This window comes from Girardinichthys multiradiatus, unplaced genomic scaffold (genome assembly GCF_021462225.1).
Source record: "Girardinichthys multiradiatus isolate DD_20200921_A unplaced genomic scaffold, DD_fGirMul_XY1 scaffold_44, whole genome shotgun sequence".
NCBI classification, from domain to species: domain Eukaryota; kingdom Metazoa; phylum Chordata; class Actinopteri; order Cyprinodontiformes; family Goodeidae; genus Girardinichthys; species Girardinichthys multiradiatus.
In genome coordinates this window covers 17,818-41,000 of record NW_025917697.1, presented here as the reverse complement: position 1 = coordinate 41,000, position 23,183 = coordinate 17,818, and the positions used below count along the sequence as shown (strand labels likewise).

At 40.6% G+C, this 23,183-nt stretch overlaps 1 long non-coding RNA gene across 1 annotated transcript; it reads left to right on the top strand.

The window, feature by feature from the left end:
- Positions 1 to 7,981: 7,981 nt before the first annotated feature.
- On the top strand, positions 7,982 to 22,798 carry LOC124865215. Its single transcript, XR_007037506.1, has 4 exons — positions 7,982 to 8,050; positions 20,848 to 21,017; positions 22,384 to 22,526; positions 22,665 to 22,798. It is a non-coding gene; the product is annotated as an uncharacterized LOC124865215 (long non-coding RNA).
- The last annotated feature ends 385 nt before the right edge of the window (positions 22,799 to 23,183 follow it).

Below are 23,183 nucleotides of genomic sequence, written 5' to 3'. Positions count from 1 at the left end.
GCACAGTTGAACATGTGCAGCTCAACAGACGTCACAGCTCTGACGTCACCCAGGATTATAAAACCCGTAAGAAATTAAGCCACTTCCAGCGTGTCCCACAGGACGACGCAACGGAGGCGCATATCTGGAGAGACAAAAGCTCGCAGGCGAACTTTTGCTCCACACGGCCATTCCTGGAAGAGCTTGAAAGCTGGAAATCTGTCTGATACAAAAAGGTCAGAAGATTCATAACTGATCAAAGACCCTGCTGCCGACACCTGGTGCAGGTGAAAACCCCACAGAGGTTTTATTTCCAAGGAGATGAGTTTTCTCCTTGTTGATTCAGTCGACTAAATGGTTCTTCATATTTTCCCCTCCTGGATGGATAAGAAGTTTTTTTTCTTGAGTTGATCACGGACGCGTGATTCCCCCACCTCCTCGTTTTTCTTCAGACCTGATCCTCAACTGGTGGAGAGAAGAAATCAAGAACAAAGTAATTTGGTTCTTTTCATATTAAACCAGATAGGTGCATTTAGAGGTCTGGGCAGGATGAGTCAGTTAAGGTGATTTAGGATCACCTGTAGTTAATCTCAGGTATTAACTTGTTGCATCTACTGATTGAATTATATTATGCTGAGCGTTTGATTTGCTGTGCAGCTGAATCACGGAGCACGGATGCGATCAGCAAGGTGCGTGTCCATGTTTTGTCCGGCTGATCCCAAATCAGGAATTAGAAGTTGGACTTTTAAACTTTTCCATCCAAAACAACTGCGGTCCGGACCTCTCCTTTGTTCCAGTTTTATTGCTGGAGTTTTTCCACTGAGTTCCCGCCTCAGAGTTTATGACTCTTTGTTCCAGATTTGGGGCGATCAGCTGATAGTGGCTAAAGGGGCGTGGCCTCACCGTTTTACCAGCTGATCGCTGCGATCAAGACATCAGAACCCCAGGAGGACTTCTCTTTCCATTTAACCTAAATTACACATTTTGTCCATAAAACTACTTGTTTGATCTTCATAGACTTCATAGAGCTTCAGATGTGGATCTTCTGAGGAAGAATGAGCAGACCTTCAGTCTCCCCAAAAGACCTGCAGCTGGACCTGCAGCCAGAGGAGGTTCTACAGAGTTCTGACTCAGAGGGGCTGAATATGAATGCACACCACACTAACGAAAGTTGAACCCCCTCTGTGCTGGTCCGGCCCAGAAAGTCCCAGTAAACTGGAACAGAACAATGTTCCGGTCCAGTCATGTTTCAGTTCAGTGATTGTCTCTATTTAACCCATTGATGTTCTGTCAGACTTCTGTCAGCAGGAGACGTCTTCATGTAGATGTCCTCATGATCAGGACTCCATGCTGCTCCTCTGATGAATCCAGTCTCTGTCCTGAAGTAACATCTCTATCTCCAGCGTCTGGGAGCTCAGCGAGACAGAAAGCTTTGATTGATTCGCCACATGTTGACAATTCAAATGCCAGCAGGAAGAGGTTCAGGATCTGTTTTCTTCCACTACATCATGTTAAATGACAGAAGGTCCAGAGTGATGTGGAAGTAGGTCCCAGCATGCTGTCTTCTTCTCGCTGTATGAAGATGTGATGACTGTCCTGGATGGTCCAGCAGCTTGTATCAGACTGGTTCCTCTGAGACAGAAAAGTCCTCTCAGGTTTTTAATATGATCACATATAGGATAATTATCAGCCTGAATAAAGTTCCTACAGAAGATAACATGATGTTTGCTCCAGAGAACATGAGGAACAAACCCGGCAGATGTTTCTGTGGTTTTTATTGCAGGACGTCTGGTTTCATTTTCTCTCTGAACCTGTTGGAGGATCTCAAGGTTCAAACCAGCCTCCAAACATGATGTTTACTGGTTTAGCTGGGAGCTGTGGGAACAGAGATCCAGGATAAGATAGTCAGAACTAATGGATGAATTCTGACCCGAGAGCTCGTCTGCAGAGACTCTGACGGACACTTTATCATATGTGTGTGTGTGTGTGTGTGTGTGTGTAAGCAGGCTGGTTGAGATAAGGGAGACTGATGACTCTTCTTCTCTCACAGCAGGTCAACAGGTCAAACACCAACGAAGAAGAACCTTAAACACCAACACAATCAGATCAGCCATCAGCAAACATCCCCTGTGATGGATCATCTATAACACCATCTGCTCCTCACAAGAACCCTGCTGACCCCAGAGAGACAGAGGTCACCTGAGGTCACAGGGAGGAGTGAGGAAGAGTGTGAGGGCTAGGAGAGACAAGCCTAGGAGGGTAGGAGGCTAGGAGAGTAGGACACTAGAAGACGAGGAGGAGGGTAGGAGATGGTGGGAGGAAAAAAGCAGATGAGGAAGTTAATGAGAAGGAAGATTAGGATTGAGGACATGAGTTAGACCATCAGGGTAGATGTTGAGATCAGAACAGAAGGAACCTGAGGTGATCTCCTTGATGTCTTTATGTGATAACGTGAGCTCCTCAGACCAGACCAGACTCCTGTTGTTCACAGAGAACTGAGCTCCATGGTTGTCCAGATATAGAACAAATAAATATTCGCTTGTTTTTATGTGAGCTAAACAGGGAATGGAATGGGTTTGGGCTCAGGGTGTTGGACTGGTTCCTTACTTATTATAAAGGTGCAGAACTCTGTTGGTTACTGATAAATCAGCTGGTTAATGAGGTGGAACCTCAGTGAGAAAATCACTCTGAGACAGAAACCATCAGTGGTTCTGATTCACATCAGATTAGGACCAAACCAACTTTAGAACATCTGATTCAGACTGTAGATCCAGAACACAACACACAGCTCTGCTCAGAAAGAGGATAGATGTAAAACACATAGAGAGAGGAAGGACTGGAGACCAGAGTCTTCATGCTGGGTCTGGGTGAAGGTTGCTTCATGCAGTGTCCTTTTGGAGTTCAGGTGGAGCTGATGAAGCTTTCAGCTGCAGGAAGACCACCCACTCCTCCAAAGTGGTGCATGACATTTAAAACCAATGGAAGTTGAAATCAAACTCAAGAAGAAGACAGGACATATTTGTCAGCCATGTAACCCTGCTGCCCCCTGCTGGACGGAGACAGACCTGCTCCATCATGTCCTGCACAGACTGGACTCACAGAGTTCTGTTTATTCTGACCCAGCTGCTCTTTCCAACTTTCAAACAGATACTTGTGTAGGCAGCATGGGCTTAGTTGCCTTGCTCAACAGCACATTGAGAAGTGGTGGGATAGGAAGCTGGAATCTAACCCAAAATGTTCTGGTTGCTCACTTTGTGTGTGGGCGGACTTTCATCTCTGGTTCTCTGTTTCACACCAGAAACCAGAAACCAGACCACCTTCAGGGAAGAAAACCGCTAAATAAGGAGAAAAACACTGAATATACATGATTTACATGTTTAGGAGTTTTTAATTAGTTTTATATTTTATTAAATCTCAGCTGCTTTGTCTGACGTTCCTTTATCACCCGACCTCTGATCCAAACTCCTTTACTGGGCCTCAGAGGCCTGTTTGAGTCTGATGATGAAGGCAGATGTGATTGGACCAACATAGACTCATTTATCAGCTGACTTTAACCATAAAATCTGCATATGAACACGACCAAAACAAAAACAGCAAACATTATAACGGTTAAATCTTCTTTATTTATTCCCCTGCAACAAGTTTAAACCAAAGAAGACAAAACTGATCATATTTCAGAAATTAAAATATCCTCCAAAGATAAAAGTAGGAATATACAGGTCCTTCTCAAAATATTAGCATATTGTGATAAAGTTCATTATTTTCCATAATGTCATGATGAAAATTTAACATTCATATATTTTAGATTCATTGCACACTAACTGAAATATTTCAGGTCTTTTATTGTCTTAATACGGATGATTTTGGCATACAGCTCATGAAAACCCAAAATTCCTATCTCACAAAATTAGCATATCATTAAAAGGGTCTCTAAACGAGCTATGAACCAAATCATCTGAATCAACGAGTTAACTCTAAACACCTGCAAAAGATTCCTGAGGCCTTTAAAACTCCCAGCCTGGTTCATCACTCAAAACCCCAATCATGGGTAAGACTGCCGACCTGACTGCTGTCCAGAAGGCCACTATTGACACCCTCAAGCAAGAGGGTAAGACACAGAAAGACATTTCTGAACGAATAGGCTGTTCCCAGAGTGCTGTATCAAGGCACCTCAGTGGGAAGTCTGTGGGAAGGAAAAAGTGTGGCAGAAAACGCTGCACAACGAGAAGAGGTGACCGGACCCTGAGGAAGATTGTGGAGAAGGGCCGATTCCAGACCTTGGGGGACCTGAAGAAGCAGTGGACTGAGTCTGGAGTAGAAACATCCAGAGCCACCGTGCACAGGCGTGTGCAGGAAATGGGCTACAGGTGCCGCATTCCCCAGGTCAAGCCACTTTTGAACCAGAAACAGCGGCAGAAGCACCTGACCTGGGCTACAGAGAAGCAGCACTGGACTGTTGCTCAGTGGTCCAAAGTACTTTTTTTGGATGAAAGCAAATTCTGCATGTCATTCAGAAATCAAGGTGCCAGAGTCTGGAGGAAGACTGGGGAGAAGGAAATGCCAAAATGCCAGAAGTCCAGTGTCAAGTACCCACAGTCAGTGATGGTCTGGGGTGCCGTGTCAGCTGCTGGTGTTGGTCCACTGTGTTTTATCAAGGGCAGGGTCAATGCAGCTAGCTATCAGGAGATTTTGGAGCACTTCATGCTTCCATCTGCTGAAAAGCTTTATGGAGATGAAGATTTCATTTTTCAGCACGACCTGGCACCTGCTCACAGTGCCAAAACCACTGGTAAATGGTTTACTGACCATGGTATCACTGTGCTCAATTGGCCTGCCAACTCTCCTGACCTGAACCCCATAGAGAATCTGTGGGATATTGTGAAGAGAACGTTGAGAGACTCAAGACCCAACACTCTGGATGAGCTAAAGGCCGCTATCGAAGCATCCTGGGCCTCCATAAGACCTCAGCAGTGCCACAGGTTGATTGCCTCCATGCCACGCCGCATTGAAGCAGTCATTTCTGCCAAAGGATTCCCGACCAAGTATTGAGTGCATAACTGTACATGATTATTTGAAGGTTGATGTTTTTTGTATTAAAAACACTTTTCTTTTATTGGTCGGATGAAATATGCTAATTTTGTGAGATAGGAATTTTGGGTTTTCATGAGCTGTATGTCAAAATCATCCGTATTAAGACAATAAAAGACCTGAAATATTTCAGTTAGTGTGCAATGAATCTAAAATATATGAATGCTAAATTTTCATCATGACATTATGGAAAATAATGAACTTTATCACAATATGCTAATATTTTGAGAAGGACCTGTAAAGAAAAACTTATTCTTCAGTAAAAATCAGAAACTTGAATTTTTGACATCAGAACATTTAGTCTCCATGTGATAACTATGTTTTTAATACTTCATTCTGATTGTCTGATCCGACCCGGTCTAATCTGTGGTTGGCTCACAGTACTCAGTGTATCCATACTCCTCTACTTCAGTGGGACGAACACTGGAGCTTTTTGAAGGAATCTTATTGGCTGATTTCCTAAAGGTGACCTGAGCGTAAGTGACATCAGGAGCAGGAGAAGAACGGTTGTGTCCTGCAGAGACAACAGGAGTCAGATCAACCAGGAACACAAACCTCAGCTGGAGATCACTTTATCATCATCATCATCATCATTATCATCATCATCACGTTATCATCATCATCATTTTACCATCATTATCATCATCATCATCACTTTATCATCATCAATTCATCATTACTTTATCATCATCACTTTACCATCATCAATTCATCATCATCACTTTATCATCATCATCATTTTACCATCATTATCATCATCATCGTCATTACTTTATCATCACTTTACCATCATCATCATCACTTTATCATCATCACTTTATCATCATCACTTTACCATCATCGTCATCATCATCATCATCATTATCATCATCATCACTTTATCATCATCATTTTACCATCATTATCATCATCATCATCACTTTATCATCATCACTTTACCATCATCAATTCATCATCATCACTTTATCATCATCATCATTTTACCATCATTATCATCATCATCGTCATTACTTTATCATCACTTTACCATCATCATCATCACTTTATCATCATCACTTTATCATCATCACTTTACCATCATCATCATCATCATCATCATTATCATCATCATCACTTTATCATCATCATCATTTTACCATCATTATCATCATCATCATCATTACTTTATCATCATCACTTTACCATCATCATCATCACTTTATCATCATCACTTTACCATCATCATCATCATCATCATCATCATCATCACTTTATCATCATCAATTCATCATCATCACTTTATCATCATCACTTTATCATCATCATCATTTTACCATCATTATCATCATCATCATCATCATTACTTTATCATCATCACTTTACCATCATCATCATCATCATCATCATTATTATCATTATCATCATCATCACTTTATCATCATCATCATTTTACCATCATTATCATCATCATCATCATCATTACTTTATCATCATCACTTTACCATCATCATCATCACTTTACCATCATCATCATTATCATCATCATCATCACTTTACCATCATCATCACTTTCTCATCATCACTTTATCATCATCATTTTACCATCATTATCACTTTACCATCATCATCATCACTTTATCATTATCAATTCATCATTACTTTATCATAATCAATTCATCATTACTTTATCATCATCACTTTACCATCATCATCATCATCATCATCATCATCACTTTACCATCATCATCATTATCATCATCATCACTTTATCATCATCATCATTTCACCATCATTATCATCATCATCACTTTATCATCATCACTTTACCATCATCATCATCATCATCATCACTTTATCATCATCACTTTATCATCATCATCATCATCATCATCACTTTACCATCATTATCATTATCATCATCATCACTTTATCATCATCATCATTTTAGCATCATTATCATCATCATCACTTTATCATCATCACTTTACCATCATCATCATCATCATCACTTTATCATCATCACTTTATCATCATCATCATCATCACTTTATCATCATCATCCTTTTACCATCATTATCATCATCATCATCACTTTATCATCATCAATTCATCATTACTTTATCATCATCACTTTAACATCATCATCATTATCATCATCATCACTTTATCATCATCATCATTTCAGTCTCTAGGACAACCAGGTGAGGATGCCATACCTCTTTGTTTCCTCCACAGCCACAGCACCACCACCAAGACCAGAACCAGGACAACCAAAGGAACCAGAGAAGCCCCCACTACTATAAGTGGGATGAAGATGATGGTGTTGAAAGGAGAAGGAGCGGTGATTTGGACCTGAGGAACACAGCTGGAGGAGCGAGTTGTTGTTCTGGAGGTTGTTGAAGGAGGATCTGTTGCAGATGGAAATCATATAGTAAGTCCGTTTATAATATTTATAACCTAATCACAAGGGGAGTGGTGTAATTACCCTGACCTCTGACCCTCAGCAGACCCTGGGGAGATGATCCAAACTCATCCGTGGAACACCAGTACAATCCTTCAGCTGACTGCTGGACTTCATGGATGATATGTTTGTATTTACGGGAGCCAAGAAGTCTTCCATTGAAGAAGAAGTATGCAGCAGCAATGTCTTGATTTCTGTTTTTGCAGCTCAGAATGACATCACTTCCTGTTGTCACAGGAAGTGCAGGGATTTGCAGGATCAGCCCTTCGTCTGATGAAAGAGACAGACATAGAGTTAACCGAGGTCCATCTCTGAGTCAGACTGCAGCAGATCTGAGGTTCTCTACCTGATACCGTGATGTTAACCGGGTCACTCCTGTCTCCGGTTCTGGTTTCACACCAGTATGATCCAGAGAACTGCTTGTATTCATTTAGTAAACAGGATGAAGAAGATAACCTCCCAAACATTGCTCCACAGGACTCTACCTGACTTCCGACCTTCTTCTTCACCATGGAACCTTCAGAGCCCACCTGATCCTCACAGGTGAGTTTCAATGACTGATCTCTGAAGAACTGCTGCAGGTCTGGACTGATGCTCAGAGACACTGAGGGACAGAAGGACAGAATGATGGGCTGGTTTTATGGTACACCAGTTACTGACCCAGCTAACTGTCCTGAACTCACCTCCAGAACCCGTCTGAGCAGAAAGCAGCAGCACAGAAACACCTGAAACAGCAGGTCAGAGGTCAGAAAGGTAACACTCAGAGATGGAGGCCATCATTACTTTACTGAGCTTAGAAGATGTTTCCTTCTGACCCTCAGAAAATGGTTCAGTACCAAGCCCGCAGCCATGAACCTATTGGACCTAATCAGAACATTTAGGACTACATGTCTGAGGAAACTGATGTGATCATCGGTAAAAATATGATCTTGTTCGTTCTGGTTGCCTGTCAATCCTCCCATCTCTCCCAGTTGTCTTTGGGAGTTTGGTACCCAGACGTCAGAACCAGCTGGTGTGTTATTCTAGGGAGGGATTGGATCGCTTGTGTCTCAGCTCTTCAGTCAGATGGTTAGTAGAAGGTTTCTCCTCAGTCGGAGAAGGTCAGGTGACCATGGAGGACCTCCTGCTGCAGTAACAGCTGAGCTCAGCTGCTTCCTGTTCAGGATCAGGTTGGATGGATTTAATCCAGATGTTCTCATTCAGCAGAACCTGAATGTTTTAGCATCAGGTTCTGTCTTCAGTTAAAGCAGACGAGTAAAAACTAAAAGCAAATCAAAGATTCTGATAAAAAGGCAGAAAATGATGAAAAATTTTAAAGCCTTCAGTTTGTTTCCTTCAAGAACTCCAACTTTCTCTCAATCTTTCAAGATTTATTCTTTCTGTCCAGTTCTGAAGCCCTGTTTCTGGTCCAGTTCATATTTCTGGATCTAAATGAGAAACTTGAGATAACATTGTTAAACTGAACCGGATGGAACCAGACCGGACCATATGGAATATTTTTATCTATCTGCTTTAAACACGAGCAAAGCAGACAAGTGAAGAACTAAAGAGTCGAAGCCAAAATAAGAAATGAAGAAAGAAGCGTCCAGCTTCTGTCGATCATCTTCTATTAATTTTATTTATTTAATTCTATGTATTTAATCTGCAGGTCAGCAGGAGGCATGAAAAATATGAAAACACGTTAGAAACTAAACTCTAGCTTGACTCAGGAGGAAGTGAAACTGCTGAGGCGGTTAAATGACACCTTTATTGTGAAAAACACCAGCAGCAGCAGAGGCAAAAGAAGCTGATAAAACACATTTACAGACTTTAATATTAATAAATAATCTGTTTATAACTTTATCCTTTTTATAACTGAAGAACAGAGGAACATAGAAGCTTCACATTTAGATCAAACCCACCTTCATTCAAGAACTCAGCAAATAGACAGAACCATCCTAATGGGTTTCATTATTAAATTAATGATAATATTTTTCCAGAATTATCCCAGAATTGCTTAACTTTTAACATTTAATTAGATAATTTTTCTTTTTTTTCAAGAGATTTCAAACTTGGTTTTATTATTAATTATTTGTAATTTCCATTTTCCACAGAATTTATTTCTACTTTACTATCATCTGCGTACAACACAATACATAAAAGTACCAAAATGAATCAATTAGCATAATGAGAGAAAGCAAAAAGAACCGGGCTTATTGGGTCAATTTAAAGAAAAACTAATCAGTCGATTTAAATCATTTCCTAAAATTTGATGGAATAAAAACAGTCGGTGGATAAAACCAGAACATCACAGATGAAACAAACTTGATGAAACTGGATCTCTTTAATTAATGCATCTTTTAAATTTAAGGGTAAAATCAACAGATATGAATAATATGGCTTCAGTAAATGTTATTATTAGTATAATAAATCCCTTAAACCACATATGAGACCATTTTTACAGTAAAACAGGAACAAGTTTCCATTTTCTAATTATTGGCCATTTTCTCTTCATCTGATACTTTCATCTATCTGTAGCTACCTGACAGTTTAATAAAAACATAAAAATTAATAAACCAACATAGAACTTTTGTTATGGTTTGCGAGATATAGGACCCCAGAATGCAGACGAGCAGGCAGCGTGATGGAAAGTGCAAAGGTTTAATAACAAAAAACTCACACTCAGCAGGAGGCAGGAACAAAACAACAAATGGGCAGGTGAGACAGGCATGGCATGAGCAAAAAACAAGACTTGATATGATAAGACATGATCAGAGAAAAATGTCTCCATGACAACTAACTGAACAGGTGTGTATATATGGAGTGAAAACCAGGTGGAGCAAGGAGACAGATTAACTTGGAGCAGGTGAATCGAATAAACTTAATTAACAAAACGTGGCTGGAGCAAAACAGAGACTCTTGAACACAAACTAGAAAAACATGAAGCAAAAGCATAACCAGATCTGAAAACCAAACTTGACAAAACATGAACAAGACAACAAAACAAAAGCATGACCAGTAAAATAAATAGAAACATGATTCAAAACTTGAACTGTGAATAAGACCAACAAAAACCCAGAAACCAAAAACCAAACAACCCCAAATCATAACAACTTTAGTAGAAAAAGATCAGGAACCAATGCATTAACTCAGCTAACAGAGGACACGGCCGCTGCTACTGAATGAAGGCGTCTACAGTAGGAACGTTTATGGATTTAATAGAGGACTTCTGACACCATAAATCATCAAATCTTCCTGGAAAAGCAGGAAAAATGTAAATTAAAGGTGTTGGAATAACTCATAATTCATTTCTCAATAAAACCTTCCAGTATAAATAAATATACTGGAAGGTTGATTAAAGTTTTATGGGGTCCCGCAAGGTTCTATACTGGGGTCAAAGTAGTTTATTCTGTACATTTAGGTTTTATTCAGATAAATAAATCAGGTTGTAGATATTAAGAACTAGTTAAAAAAAGATGACTTCATATAAAAACTTGAAATAATTTAAATGAAAATAAATAAATTAATAATTAAATAAATAAATAATTGCTCTCTGGTCCGTTCATGACCGATGTCGCTTTAGACAGGTGGTCTGTGTCGTGGTGGAGGCGGTAATGTGGAGGTAATGTTTGAAACATTACTGCAGTGTACAGAGTAGAAACATTATGTTTCTACTTTAATGTTTCTACTCGGTACTCTGCACATTTTCATATAGAGGGAGCTTTACACAGAACCAGGCGCGTCATTAGACCCGGAAGTTTTCTGAATAGCCCCGGACTTCTTGATAGAAGAAATTTAGAAGTATTAAAAAGATGCAGCCACAAAATGGTATAAGACTTCAGTTTTTATATAAAATCAATCAAGTTTTTAAAAAAAATTGTTTTCCACATAGTCACCTCCCACTCCACCTAAGCTGACAATGACTTAAAAGGAGAAACAAAAAATAGTTATTTGGCAACTACGCGCACAGGCAGCGACGGACTCCATTCTGGAGAAGTCCAGAACAGCAGTTACTCCAGGGTCGTCGACCTGACCTCCTTCATTACCCGAAGAGTTACACTGAGCGCCTCGAACAGAGATAATTTCAGAGCAACCAGAGAGTGGGAGGCTGGTGGGTGTGTTCAGGAACAGGTGGAAGCAGAGCGGTTTAACCCAGGCTGGAGATAGCGGTAAATCTACACATGCTGGATTGGCATCATAATGTGAAAATATCTGGTCCTTTACTTTAGCCACAATAAAATCATTTAATCCTAACGTAGCTGAACACATTTAAAGGTCCTTCAGATCATCACATTGATCTCATGGCTGCAGCCGGTCTTATAGTCTAGTTCTACATGTAGACAGAACCAGGTGTTGCTCAATAAACTAGGAAAATATCTCCTGGTTCCAGTAAGACGTAGTAGAAAGTAAACCTCCATCTTCTCTTTCATATCTTCTGCTGATTCTAAACATGCAGCTCTGGGTTTAAAGATGCAGAATAATTAAGAAATAAGTCATAATTAATCACAGGTGGACCATTGATTAGTTAACTATTTTATTTTTCTGAATTACACATGAAATATTATATAAACTAATTAAACAAGGATAGAGTTTTACTGAAGGTGAGACATACATCCCTTATGTATAGAGTTATTAATAACTAATATTACTACTGATAAGGTCCAGGATGAGGCTCTATGCTATATTTTAAACACCACAACTTAACATCCTTTCCTCTCAAAGTGTTTAATAGTAAGAACTGAAAAATGTTTCTTTTATTATTTTTGGCAGGACAAATTTCTTCAGAAGTGGAATGAAGTGCTGAAAAGATGGTGATAAAAGAAAACAGGTTCATAAAAGAAGGAACAATTTTAATAAAATGTTTAGAAAGTTCTTGGCATAATAAAATAAATAAATGTGTTTTAGGATTTTACCATTTGACTAAATCAACTTTATACCACTTTCCTTTTTTGTAATATAAGAATAAAGACAATAGAGCCTCAGGAGTGAAACACTTTGATGAGAATAAAGTTTAAAAAGGTCATTTATGTAGATGAGAAAAGAAGCACATTTATCTGGTCCATAGTAAACATCTCTGAGTTTATGAAAACTTTTGTCAGCAAAAATTCAGATTAAGTTCTTTTCTAAATACCTCAAAATGTGTCATTATTTGCTTCAGTAAAATGGTTTTTCATGAGTCCTAAACTTTGTTTCTCCTTGTCCTTCATTCAGCTTCTAACAAAAATAAAAAGTAAAATTATTGCAAACCTTTTTTGTTTGATTCACAATAATTTACATTCAGTCTAAAACCAGCCGAGACAGAGAACTGGTACAATATGTCCTATATTATTTTAACTTTAAATTACTTATAAACTGTCTTATGGAAATCTAAATATTGTTTTTAGACCCTAAAAACGCCCCTGCACAGAACCTGATCGGAGCTGATTGCTTGATAATGACCTGAAGGTGTAAATATTCTATGTAGTCTTGATATGATTGTGTAAAATTGTCATTTACATTTAAAAATGTTATAAATCTAGTTGAAGTAAACTTTAGCACGCTATAGTCAACTTTAATCATATTAATGCTGAGTGGCTAATAACTCTGGAAAACCAGTAGCCACAGTGGCTAGTGAGCGAAAAAGTTCATGTCAAGCTCTGCTGTTACCTTAGAAAATAATCTGAAATCCAGTTTTTAAAATACATCGAAGGGCAAAGAGAGCCGTTAACAAAGGAGAACATCATCAGAAATTAGTCGTTATAAGCTTGAGGTTTTCTGCTTCCAAACTGGGTCCAGGAGCTTCATGTGTGAAAGAGGGGGGGTCAGTAAGGCAAGAAAGAGGAGATTCACTGAGTATGAAATACAGATCCCAGTGTCCGAAATGAAGGCAAAATGTTCAAATTTATCTGGCAGTTTTTCCCCCGCTATAAGTGATACACTTTAAAAACTGAGAGGCAGAAGGTTAAATGCCGTAAACACGGTAGGCGCTGAATTACGATCCATGGCTGGAATAAAACTTATTCAGCAATTTAGGCTTTGTGTCAAATCCAAACGACACTATCAAGCTTCTGCACTGAGCTCCATTATAGTTGGTATGAATATTCCTCCCATATTTCTATTAGGAAGACTATCACCACTCCAACCATGTGAAGCACTTTAAATCTTTCTTCTCAGTGAGAATGAAGGTGTCCCTTAGAAGATTCTCATACATTTATGCTCCTCAGCGCTCAGACCGAGGAGCATTTCCATCTACAGGTGACAGAAACAGAGGAAGTTTCAGTTTCCATCATTTTCTGATGTCGTTTCCATCATTTTCTGAGGTTGTTTCCATCATTTTCTGAGGTTGTTTCCATCATTTTCTGATGTCGTTTCCATCATTTTCTGAGGTTGTTTCCATCATTTTCTGAGGTTGTTTCCATCATTTTCTGATGTCGTTTCCATCATTTTCTGGGGTTGTTTCCATCATTTTCTGAGGTTGTTTCCATCATTTTCTGATGTCGTTTCCATCATTTTCTGAGGTTGTTTCCATCATTTTCTGAGGTTGTTTCCATCATTTTCTGAGGTTGTTTCCATCATTTTCTGAGGTTGTTTCCATCATTTTCTGAGGTTGTTTCCATCATTTTCTGAGGTTGTTTCCATCATTTTCTGATGTCGTTTCCATCATTTTCTGAGGTTGTTTCCATCATTTTCTGAGGTTGTTTCCATCATTTTCTGACGTTGTTTCCATCATTTTCTGATGTTGTTTCCATCATTTTCTGAGGTCGTTTCCATCATTTTCTGAGGTTGTTTTCATCATTTTCTGAGTTATTTTCCATCATTTTTTGAGGTTGTTTCCATCATTTTCTGAGTTTGTTTCCATCGTTTTCTGAGTTTATTTCCATCATTTTCTGAGGTTGTTTCCATCGTTTTCTGAGTTTGTTTCCATCGTTTTCTGAGTTTATTTCCATCATTTTCTGAGGTTGTTTCCATCATTTTCTGAGGTTGTTTTCATCATTTTCTGAGTTATTTTCCATCATTTTTTGAGGTTGTTTCCATCATTTTCTGATGTCGTTTCCATCATTTTCTGAGGTTGTTTCCATCATTTTCTGAGGTTGTTTCCATCATTTTCTGAGGTTGTTTCCATCATTTTCTGAGGTTGTTTCCATCATTTTCTGAGGTTGTTTCCATCATTTTCTGATGTCGTTTCCATCATTTTCTGAGGTTGTTTCCATCATTTTCTGAGGTCGTTTCCATCATTTTCTGACGTTGTTTCCATCATTTTCTGATGTTGTTTCCATCATTTTCTGAGGTCGTTTCCATCATTTTCTGAGGTTGTTTTCATCATTTTCTGAGTTATTTTCCATCATTTTTTGAGGTTGTTTCCATCATTTTCTGAGGTTGTTTCCATCGTTTTCTGAGTTTGTTTCCATCGTTTTCTGAGTTTATTTCCATCATTTTCTGATGTTGTTTCCATCATTTTCTGATGTTGTTTCCATCATTTTCTGAGGTTGTTTCCATCGTTTTCTGATGTTGTTTCCATCATTTTCTGAGGTTGTTTCCATCATTTTCTGATGTTGTTTCCATCATTTTCTGAGGTTGTTTCCATCGTTTTCTGAGGTTGTTTCCATCATTTTCTGATGTTGTTTCCATCATTTTCTGAGTTTGTTTCCATCGTTTTCTGATGTTGTTTCCATCATTTTCTGAGTTTGTTTCCATCGTTTTCTGAGGTTGTTTCCATCATTTTCTGAGGTTGTTTCCATCATTTTCTGAGTTTGTTTCCATCGTTTTCTGAGGTTGTTTCCATCATTTTCTGAGGTTGTTTCCATCATTTTCTGATGTTGTTTCCATCATTTTCTGAGGTCGTTTCCATCATTTTCTGAGGTTGTTTCCATCATTTTCTGATGTTGTTTCCATCATTTTCTGAGGTTGTTTCCATCGTTTTCTGATGTTGTTTCCATCATTTTCTGAGGTTGTTTCCATCATTTTCTGATGTTGTTTCCATCATTTTCTGAGGTTGTTTTCATCATTTTCTGAGTTATTTTCCATCATTTTTTGAGGTTGTTTCCATCATTTTCTGAGGTTGTTTCCATCGTTTTCTGAGGTTGTTTCCATCATTTTCTGAGGTTGTTTCCATCATTTTCTGATGTTGTTTCCATCATTTTCTGAGTTTGTTTCCATCGTTTTCTGATGTTGTTTCCATCATTTTCTGAGTTTGTTTCCATCGTTTTCTGAGGTTGTTTCCATCATTTTCTGAGGTTGTTTCCATCATTTTCTGAGTTTGTTTCCATCGTTTTCTGAGGTTGTTTCCATCATTTTCTGAGGTTGTTTCCATCATTTTCTGATGTTGTTTCCATCATTTTCTGAGGTCGTTTCCATCATTTTCTGAGGTTGTTTTCATCATTTTCTGAGTTATTTTCCATCATTTTTTGAGGTCGTTTCCATCATTTTCTGAGGTTGTTTTCATCATTTTCTGAGTTATTTTCCATCATTTTTTGAGGTTGTTTCCATCATTTTCTGAGGTCGTTTCCATCGTTTTCTGAGTTTGTTTCCATCATTTTCTGAGGTTGTTTCCATCATTTTCTGAGGTTGTTTCCATCATTTTCTGAGGTTGTTTCCATTTTATAAAAAAAACTGGTTCTTCAGTCCTCAGATATTAATTCATTATTTTATCTTTGTGTTAATTTATGTTATATTTTACAGAGTAAACCAGAAACCAGCAGCAGAACTTTGGTTTCCTATAGTTTAGGATCTTTATCTATTAAATAGATTAAGGAGGAACCAGCGTTGCTCCAACCTGCAGCTTTTTACTCACTTTGGCTTCATGTTGCTGATTAGTTTGATTCTTCACCTTTTTGTCTCTTCAGTAAATAAATACATGAAATTATTCCAGAATGTTAAATTCTCCTTAGGAGAGGATGAGCTCAGTCAACCCACTAAACCCACTAAACCCACTACAACGCTGAACATCTGCATTCTGCTGAAGGTGTTCTAGAATCATCTCTAGGTTAAAACTCCCCACATGGATGGATGGATGGATGGATGAATGGATGGATGGATGGATGGATGGATGGATGGATGACTCACCGAGGAGCAGAGAGACAGCTGAGGTCTTCATGATGTCTGGTTGAGGACTGAAGGTCCGTCTGATTAGAGGAGTGACGTCTTCATCTTCGTCTCTTCCTGCCGACCTGACGCCACCTGCTGCTGGCAGGGCTGCTACTGTCTGCTCTGACTAACAGCTTCTCGGTTCTTCTCGGTCCAGTTTTTAACTCAGGGACACAAAGTCTTCACTGATCCAAGTTTTCTGGAAATAATCCTCAAAACTCTAAACTGATAATAAAAGCAGCCAGAAATTCCTCTGAAGGCACTGGGGTCAAAGTTCATTTAATATTTTTAATGACATCCAGCATTTTTGCCTTTTTGTACTAATTTACACCAAAGTGTTTTCATCCAAACGTCATATCACATTTTACTATTTAAAAAATCAATGAAACAAAAAATGTTTTTTATTTAGAAGAAAAACTTTAATAAATTTGTCATTAAAATATGAAATCAGCTGAATATCCTTCCTAGAACCTGATTGGTTCCCTGATAATTAAGAGAACAAAATGTTCAGTCATTCTCTGGTCAGATTAAAATGGAACTAATGGAGAGTTCTGGATGAGCTCAGTCCATCTGGATCTGGATCTGGATCTGGAAGGACTCAGCAGGTGAATTTAAAGATATTTAGGCTGAATGAATCTGAGCTGATCAGAGAACCGGGCCTCTATTATTCAGAGAATCAGCATCTTTGTTCTTCACTGATGGTTCTGATGGTTCTGTTTATCCAGAGGATCCAATCATTTAATCTAAACCATGTTGGGACCATCTCCAGAAATGTCTCTATAAACTATTTTAAATATAAAGAGTTCTCCTCATTAGTTGGGCCTGGTTCTGGTGGTTGGAGCTTCTGGGCTTTTAAATCTTGACTCTGTGTCTCATCTGCTCTAGTTTTCTCACGGACCTTCTCTAAATAAGACGTGTGAAGGTTTGGTTAAACTGGACGCCTCAGCAGAAAGTTTCCTATAAACAGGAAGTGGTTTTCAGATAAGAGATGGACATCCTGAAGCGTCTGCAGCGGCTGTGGTTTCCTTTGTTTAGACCTGTTTCATGACAAAAACAGGTCAATGTTCTGGTTTTCTGCATTAAAGCTCTCAGAGGACTTTATCATCCAGATCATCATAATTCAGATAAGCTAAGATAGACTTTAGTGACCTTACAATGGAGAAGTTAACTTGTTCCAGCAACTCTTAGTACCACAAGGAGGGTGCAGATAGTTTGGAAGAAATGTGCAATCAAAGAAGAACAAAGTAAATCTGCAAAAACAAGTAGTAAGAATAAAATAAAATAAAGTAGAATAAAACAACGAATGCACAGTAAAAAGTGGAGGTCGTTTGTACTAAAGTGACAATAATTGCAGGTATTTACAAATACAGAAGTTGTTGCACTAGTCATTATACGGTAGAACTGAACAGTCTGACAGCGGTGGGGATGAAGGTTCTGCGGTAGCGCTCCTTTCTGCACTGAGGGGGTCTCAGTCGACCACTGAAGGAGCTGCTTGGCTCCTCTACAGTCCGGTGCAGTGGGTGAGAGGTTATGTCCATGATGGATGTGGGGGTTGATTGATGCCGGGGCCGACTGGTTTGGATTTTTTAGTTTTCAGTCCCTGGTTTTGGTGCCCAGTCCCCTGGCTGGGGGGCAGTCAAGGTGCAGCAGGGGGTTCCGGCTGGGCACTGTGCGGCAGCAATTGGGGGTATGGCTTCGCTTTGGTGGATGGGCTGGCCGGCCTGCTCAGTGTATTGGGGGTATGCCGGGCAGGTGTGTACGTGACCGGCATGCTGGGGCACCTCTGTGTTTGTGGTGTGTGATTAGTGGGATGCCTGGTCTTTAGCACAGTCAGGTAGGAGGGGCGGTGGACTGTAGATATATCTACATTGGGAGATTGGGGCGATTTCGTCCTGGGCTGGCTCTGGTCAGCGGGCTCGTTTGGACTGGGTGAACCTTTATTTTGTTTGTGGCCTCTCTCACGATGGGGGTCATTGGGGGCTGGGGTCAGAGCAGGGGGTTGGGGTCTGGGCTGGGATCATTCAGGTTGGGGCGGGGCCAGCTCTAGTCTGGACTCGTGGCTCAGGCGGTCTGCATGTCTCCAACGCAGAATGAAGGGGACCACCTCCTGGATGTGACTTCTGGTTGCCCCTCCGGAGTATCGGTTCCTGGTCCTAGGAGTACAGAGTATGCATGAGGAGTGAGACTGAGTGTACACCGTCTATTGTTGTGTGACTTTACATTGGGTGTGAGTGTTTTTATGTGCATGCATGAGGGTGGGAACGTGTGATTGAGACTGTGTCCCTGTTTTTGTTTCAGGTTGGGTCTTGGCCTGCTCCCTCCCATCTTAAGCCCCCCAATAAATGTGGAGCCTATTTCCTCCCCGTCCCACTCCCTGCCAATGGCTGGTGCCTCTGCCTGCGGTTGTGTTGGTTGTCCTTGGCCAGGTGCTCTGGTGTGGCACAGATGTTCTATATTGAGCTGCAGTTACCACTAAATACATTTTGCATTTACTACTACCGTGCACTTTCAGTAACAATGCTGTTGTTATATATGTTTCTGCAGGTATAGAAGCAGTCTTCTAGGGTGTTATCTTATAATTTCTTCATCCTTCTTTCTGTCCTCCATCCTTTTGTCCTTCTCTTCTTTTGACCTGTCTTCCCTTCTTGATCCTTTTTTTCCGTTTCCGTGTCCGTTGTAATTGAAATAATCCCAAAGCTCTTGTTAATATTTTTATAAATGTCAAGCAGAGCATTATATTAGCTATAATTAGGTGTAATGCTCCATGGTGAAAGTAATTGGGCTTCTTCTTGGTACTCAGACAACAATCATGAGTGCTGCTCTGCTGGACAGGACAGTTTAAAAAAAATCGAATTAAATTAAAAAGGAAGAACCTGCTGACAACATGGCGGACTTACTGCTCTTCCTCTCTGATGTTCCTGTCGGTAAGATTCACCTTTACTTACTAAAAGAGAAATGACAACACTCGACCTCTAGGGAACAGCAGAGAAATGTACAAATTCTCCCAGATAATATCGTCAGCTAGAAAACTAATACAGAGACCATGTCTTTATTTGTCTGCATCTCTCTGCTTTCAGGTGCACAGAGTATTCATTTTCCCAGAGTCTACAGTCAAAGAGCTCCTTCTCAGGGTGAGGTAACATTAGCCAGATAACACCGTGCAGAGCTTCAGCTCCTTTGAATACAGTCTTTTGAACACCAAACGCTCCTGCAAGCTATCTCCTGCATTCAGTAATGGAACTTTAATGCTTGAATGCTTAACATCATATTAATCTCATTTTCCCAACATTTTCCCCGTGTTTCAGAGTCTTTTATCACTGATGAGTGGTTAGATGCCTTCGCATGCCGCGGATCAGATGCTTGTGTACAGATGCAATGAACACACTGGGAGGAGGGACCCGCATCGCCCATTGTCCTCGGCGATGGCCCCACTGGGTCCATCATCGGCATCTCAGGAGGGTTACATGAACAAGTGAAATCAGAGAAAATCAAAGTGTGGTTAGTCTGAGGAAAATATGTACAAATACTGTTCACAGAGATGCCCCAAACATCTTCATATAAATCAGCCCATTAGACTTGTTCCTGTTTTCAAAATAAGGTTCACAGTGAATTCATTCATGCATCCTGGGTCTCCTGAGTCATCACATGATGCCGGGTCGTCTGGGTCGTAAGGCGGCTGTGAGATGAGGACTTACTGTGAAACAGAGGAACTCACAGTCAAAATGGCAAAATCCAGGAGGTAAAAACACAGAACAGAAGAAACAATCAACAGGGCCCAGGATCTTTAACATGGTTCTATACCTCAGATAATCTGATAAAACTGGACTGAGCCATGGTTCCCTTAACATCTGGAACTGTGAAATAAGGCTTGCATGTTGCACCTAGAAGAGCCTGAGTAACATCTGGGGCGTCATTAGGGGTATATGAGGTACAAGGGGCCCAAAGGAAGGTGGAGACCTCACCTACATATGTAACTTCTGCAGTGAGGGTAAAATTGTTCAACTGTTCGCTGGACTGGGCCAAAGGCAGGGTTTTCGTTTGTACCACTCGTATTTATTCTCAGGTAATTAGTCAAATTCAGTCCTGTATTTGGAGGAAGTGGACCGGGATAAACGCCAGTTGACCTCTTGCCAGTATGACTGAGATTGTCATACTGGGTTGTGTTTTGAGTTTGTGTTTTTGTTTCAATTACCTGGTCTGGTCCTGTTTTCTGTCTCCCTGTACCCCAAGCCCACACCTGTTCTGTGTTTTCCCCTGATTGTCGGGTCACGTTTGTCATTGGTTCCTCTGCTGTCCAGTTTTGTATTTAAGCCCGTGACGCTGTCCCTCAGTGGGTGGTGGCATCCCTGCAGCTGCAGCCAGGTATCCTGGGACTCCTCCTCATCACTCATCTTCACTGGCTTTGAGACGACTGCCCCATTGGTGAACCAGGGGGTTCCAGCCCCCGTTGTAAGCCGAACTTAACCATGTAAGTCGGGTAGGTCCACAGGTACCTTTCTGCAGTGTGTCAGGTGGATCCACATGGAAAGTTCAGCCACTTTAACGGCTGTCGGTGTGGTCAACAGCACCTGGTATGGTCCCCCTTGTCTTCAATTCAATTCAATTCAATTCAGTTTATTTATATAGCTCCAATTCACAACACATGTCGTCTCAAGGTTCTTCACAACAGTCAGGTTCATACATTCCTATTAAATCGTAACCATTGAACAGTTCAGTCAGATTCAGTTATTTATTCAAATTGGATAAAAAGTTTTTCTATCTAAGGAAACCCAGCAGATTGCATCCAGTCAGTGACTTGCAGCATTCACTCCTCCTGGATGAGCATGTAGAGACAGTGGACAGTCACTGGTGTTGACTTTGCAGCAATCCCTCATACTGAGCATGCATGTAGCGACAGTGGAGAGGAAAAACTCCCTTTTAACAGGAAGAAACCTCCAGCAGAACCAGAACCAGGCTCAGTGTGAGCGGCCATCTGCCACGACCGACTGGAGGTTTGAGAGAACAGAGCAGAGACACAAAGAGAACAAAGAAGCACTGATCCAGGAGTACTTTCTATGGGAAGGAAAAGTAAATGTTAATGGATGTAGCTCCTTTAGTCGTTTCATCTAGAAAGAAAGAACAGATAAACTCTGGAGAGAGCAGATAACCTCCCAAACTCTGCTCCACAGGACTCTGATGGACCTCCTCTGTTCCTCTTCACCACCAAGACATCGGAGTCCACCTGGTCCTCGCAGGTGAATTTCACTGACTGATCTCTGAAGAACTGCTGAAGGTCTGGACTGATGCTCAGAGACACTGAGGGTAGAAGGACAGAGGGACAAGTTGCTTCTATTGCACGATTGACCTCATGCTTTCCTGGTGGGTTCCTCTGATCTTACCTGCAGAACCAGAAGGTGCAGACAGCAGCAGAACACCTGGAACATCAGAAGTCAGAAAAGCGTTTTAACTCCAGGAAGTTGCTTTCATTAGGAAATCAGGACATTTAGCTCGAGAAGAACCTCAGGACAGCCAAAGCTGTAGAAGAACCCTCAGAGAGATGCGAACAACAACCTTTAAAGTCTTAGTGCAGATTGATCTCAACAAGCCTGAAGAACCAGATGGAGGAGTCATCCACCCAAGCTAAGGATTTCTCCATTCTTTAAGGTAGGTTGGAGCTCAGTCATGTCAGGTAAGCAGCAGATGTCTCCACCCTGCTGGGTCCACAGGTAGGTGGCTCCATGTAGAAACAACCTGACTCTATCTTCACGCTGACTCTGTCAGCATCGTTCATCAGGAGAAAGAGTGGAGATGGATCCAGACTGGTGTCAGTATGTCTGGTCTTTTGTGTGTTTCAGATTTTTCCCTGCTCCACCACACCTGCTTTGAGTTACTGGGGTACCTGACAGCTTCTGCAGAACCTCATGACAGCTAGCTGATTCCTTACAAGCTGCCTCTGGAGGAACATGTCTGAAACCTGCCTGGGGAGGTCCTCCAGAAGGTCAGAAACCTTCTGGTTTTACTGAGTTGGTTCAAATTGTCATTCTGGGTCAGCCTGGTCCTCCCAGACCTTCCCAGGTCCGGACTGTTTCTGCTGACTCGGACCTGTCTGATGTGTTTAACTGACTTGTTTTTGCAGGTTCTTAGAGAGTCATCATGTCTCCTGAGTCTCTGGTCTGTCCTGGTGAGAGGTGTCTATGAGTCCTTACCAGGTGTCCCCTCCAATGAAGACTATGAGGTCCTTCTGACCGTGTCCTTCAGGTTAAACCCAGGAGCTCTTCTGCAAGGTTTGTGTCTGGTTCCTGCCTTTCTTTGTGTTAACACTCATAGATCCAGAGGGGTAGAACTTTCTAGAACTTGTAGATTATGGTTCACTTGTGGATCAAATAAAATCTACAGAGAACTGAACGTTTGGATATTCAAACCTGGTAAACATCTATCTTCTGTCATCTGATGGATCATAAATACCTGGAGGACACAGAGACGTGTGAGCTAGAATCTGGTGCAGCTTTGATTCTGATCAAACGACTCAGCAGAACCAAAACCTCATCAGATAACGGAGAACATGGTGCCGGTTCTACAGCCGGCTGTGGTTTCCTTGGTTTCAACATAATAAATCAGGTCACTGCTCCAGTTTCTTCTTCAGATCTTTGATCTA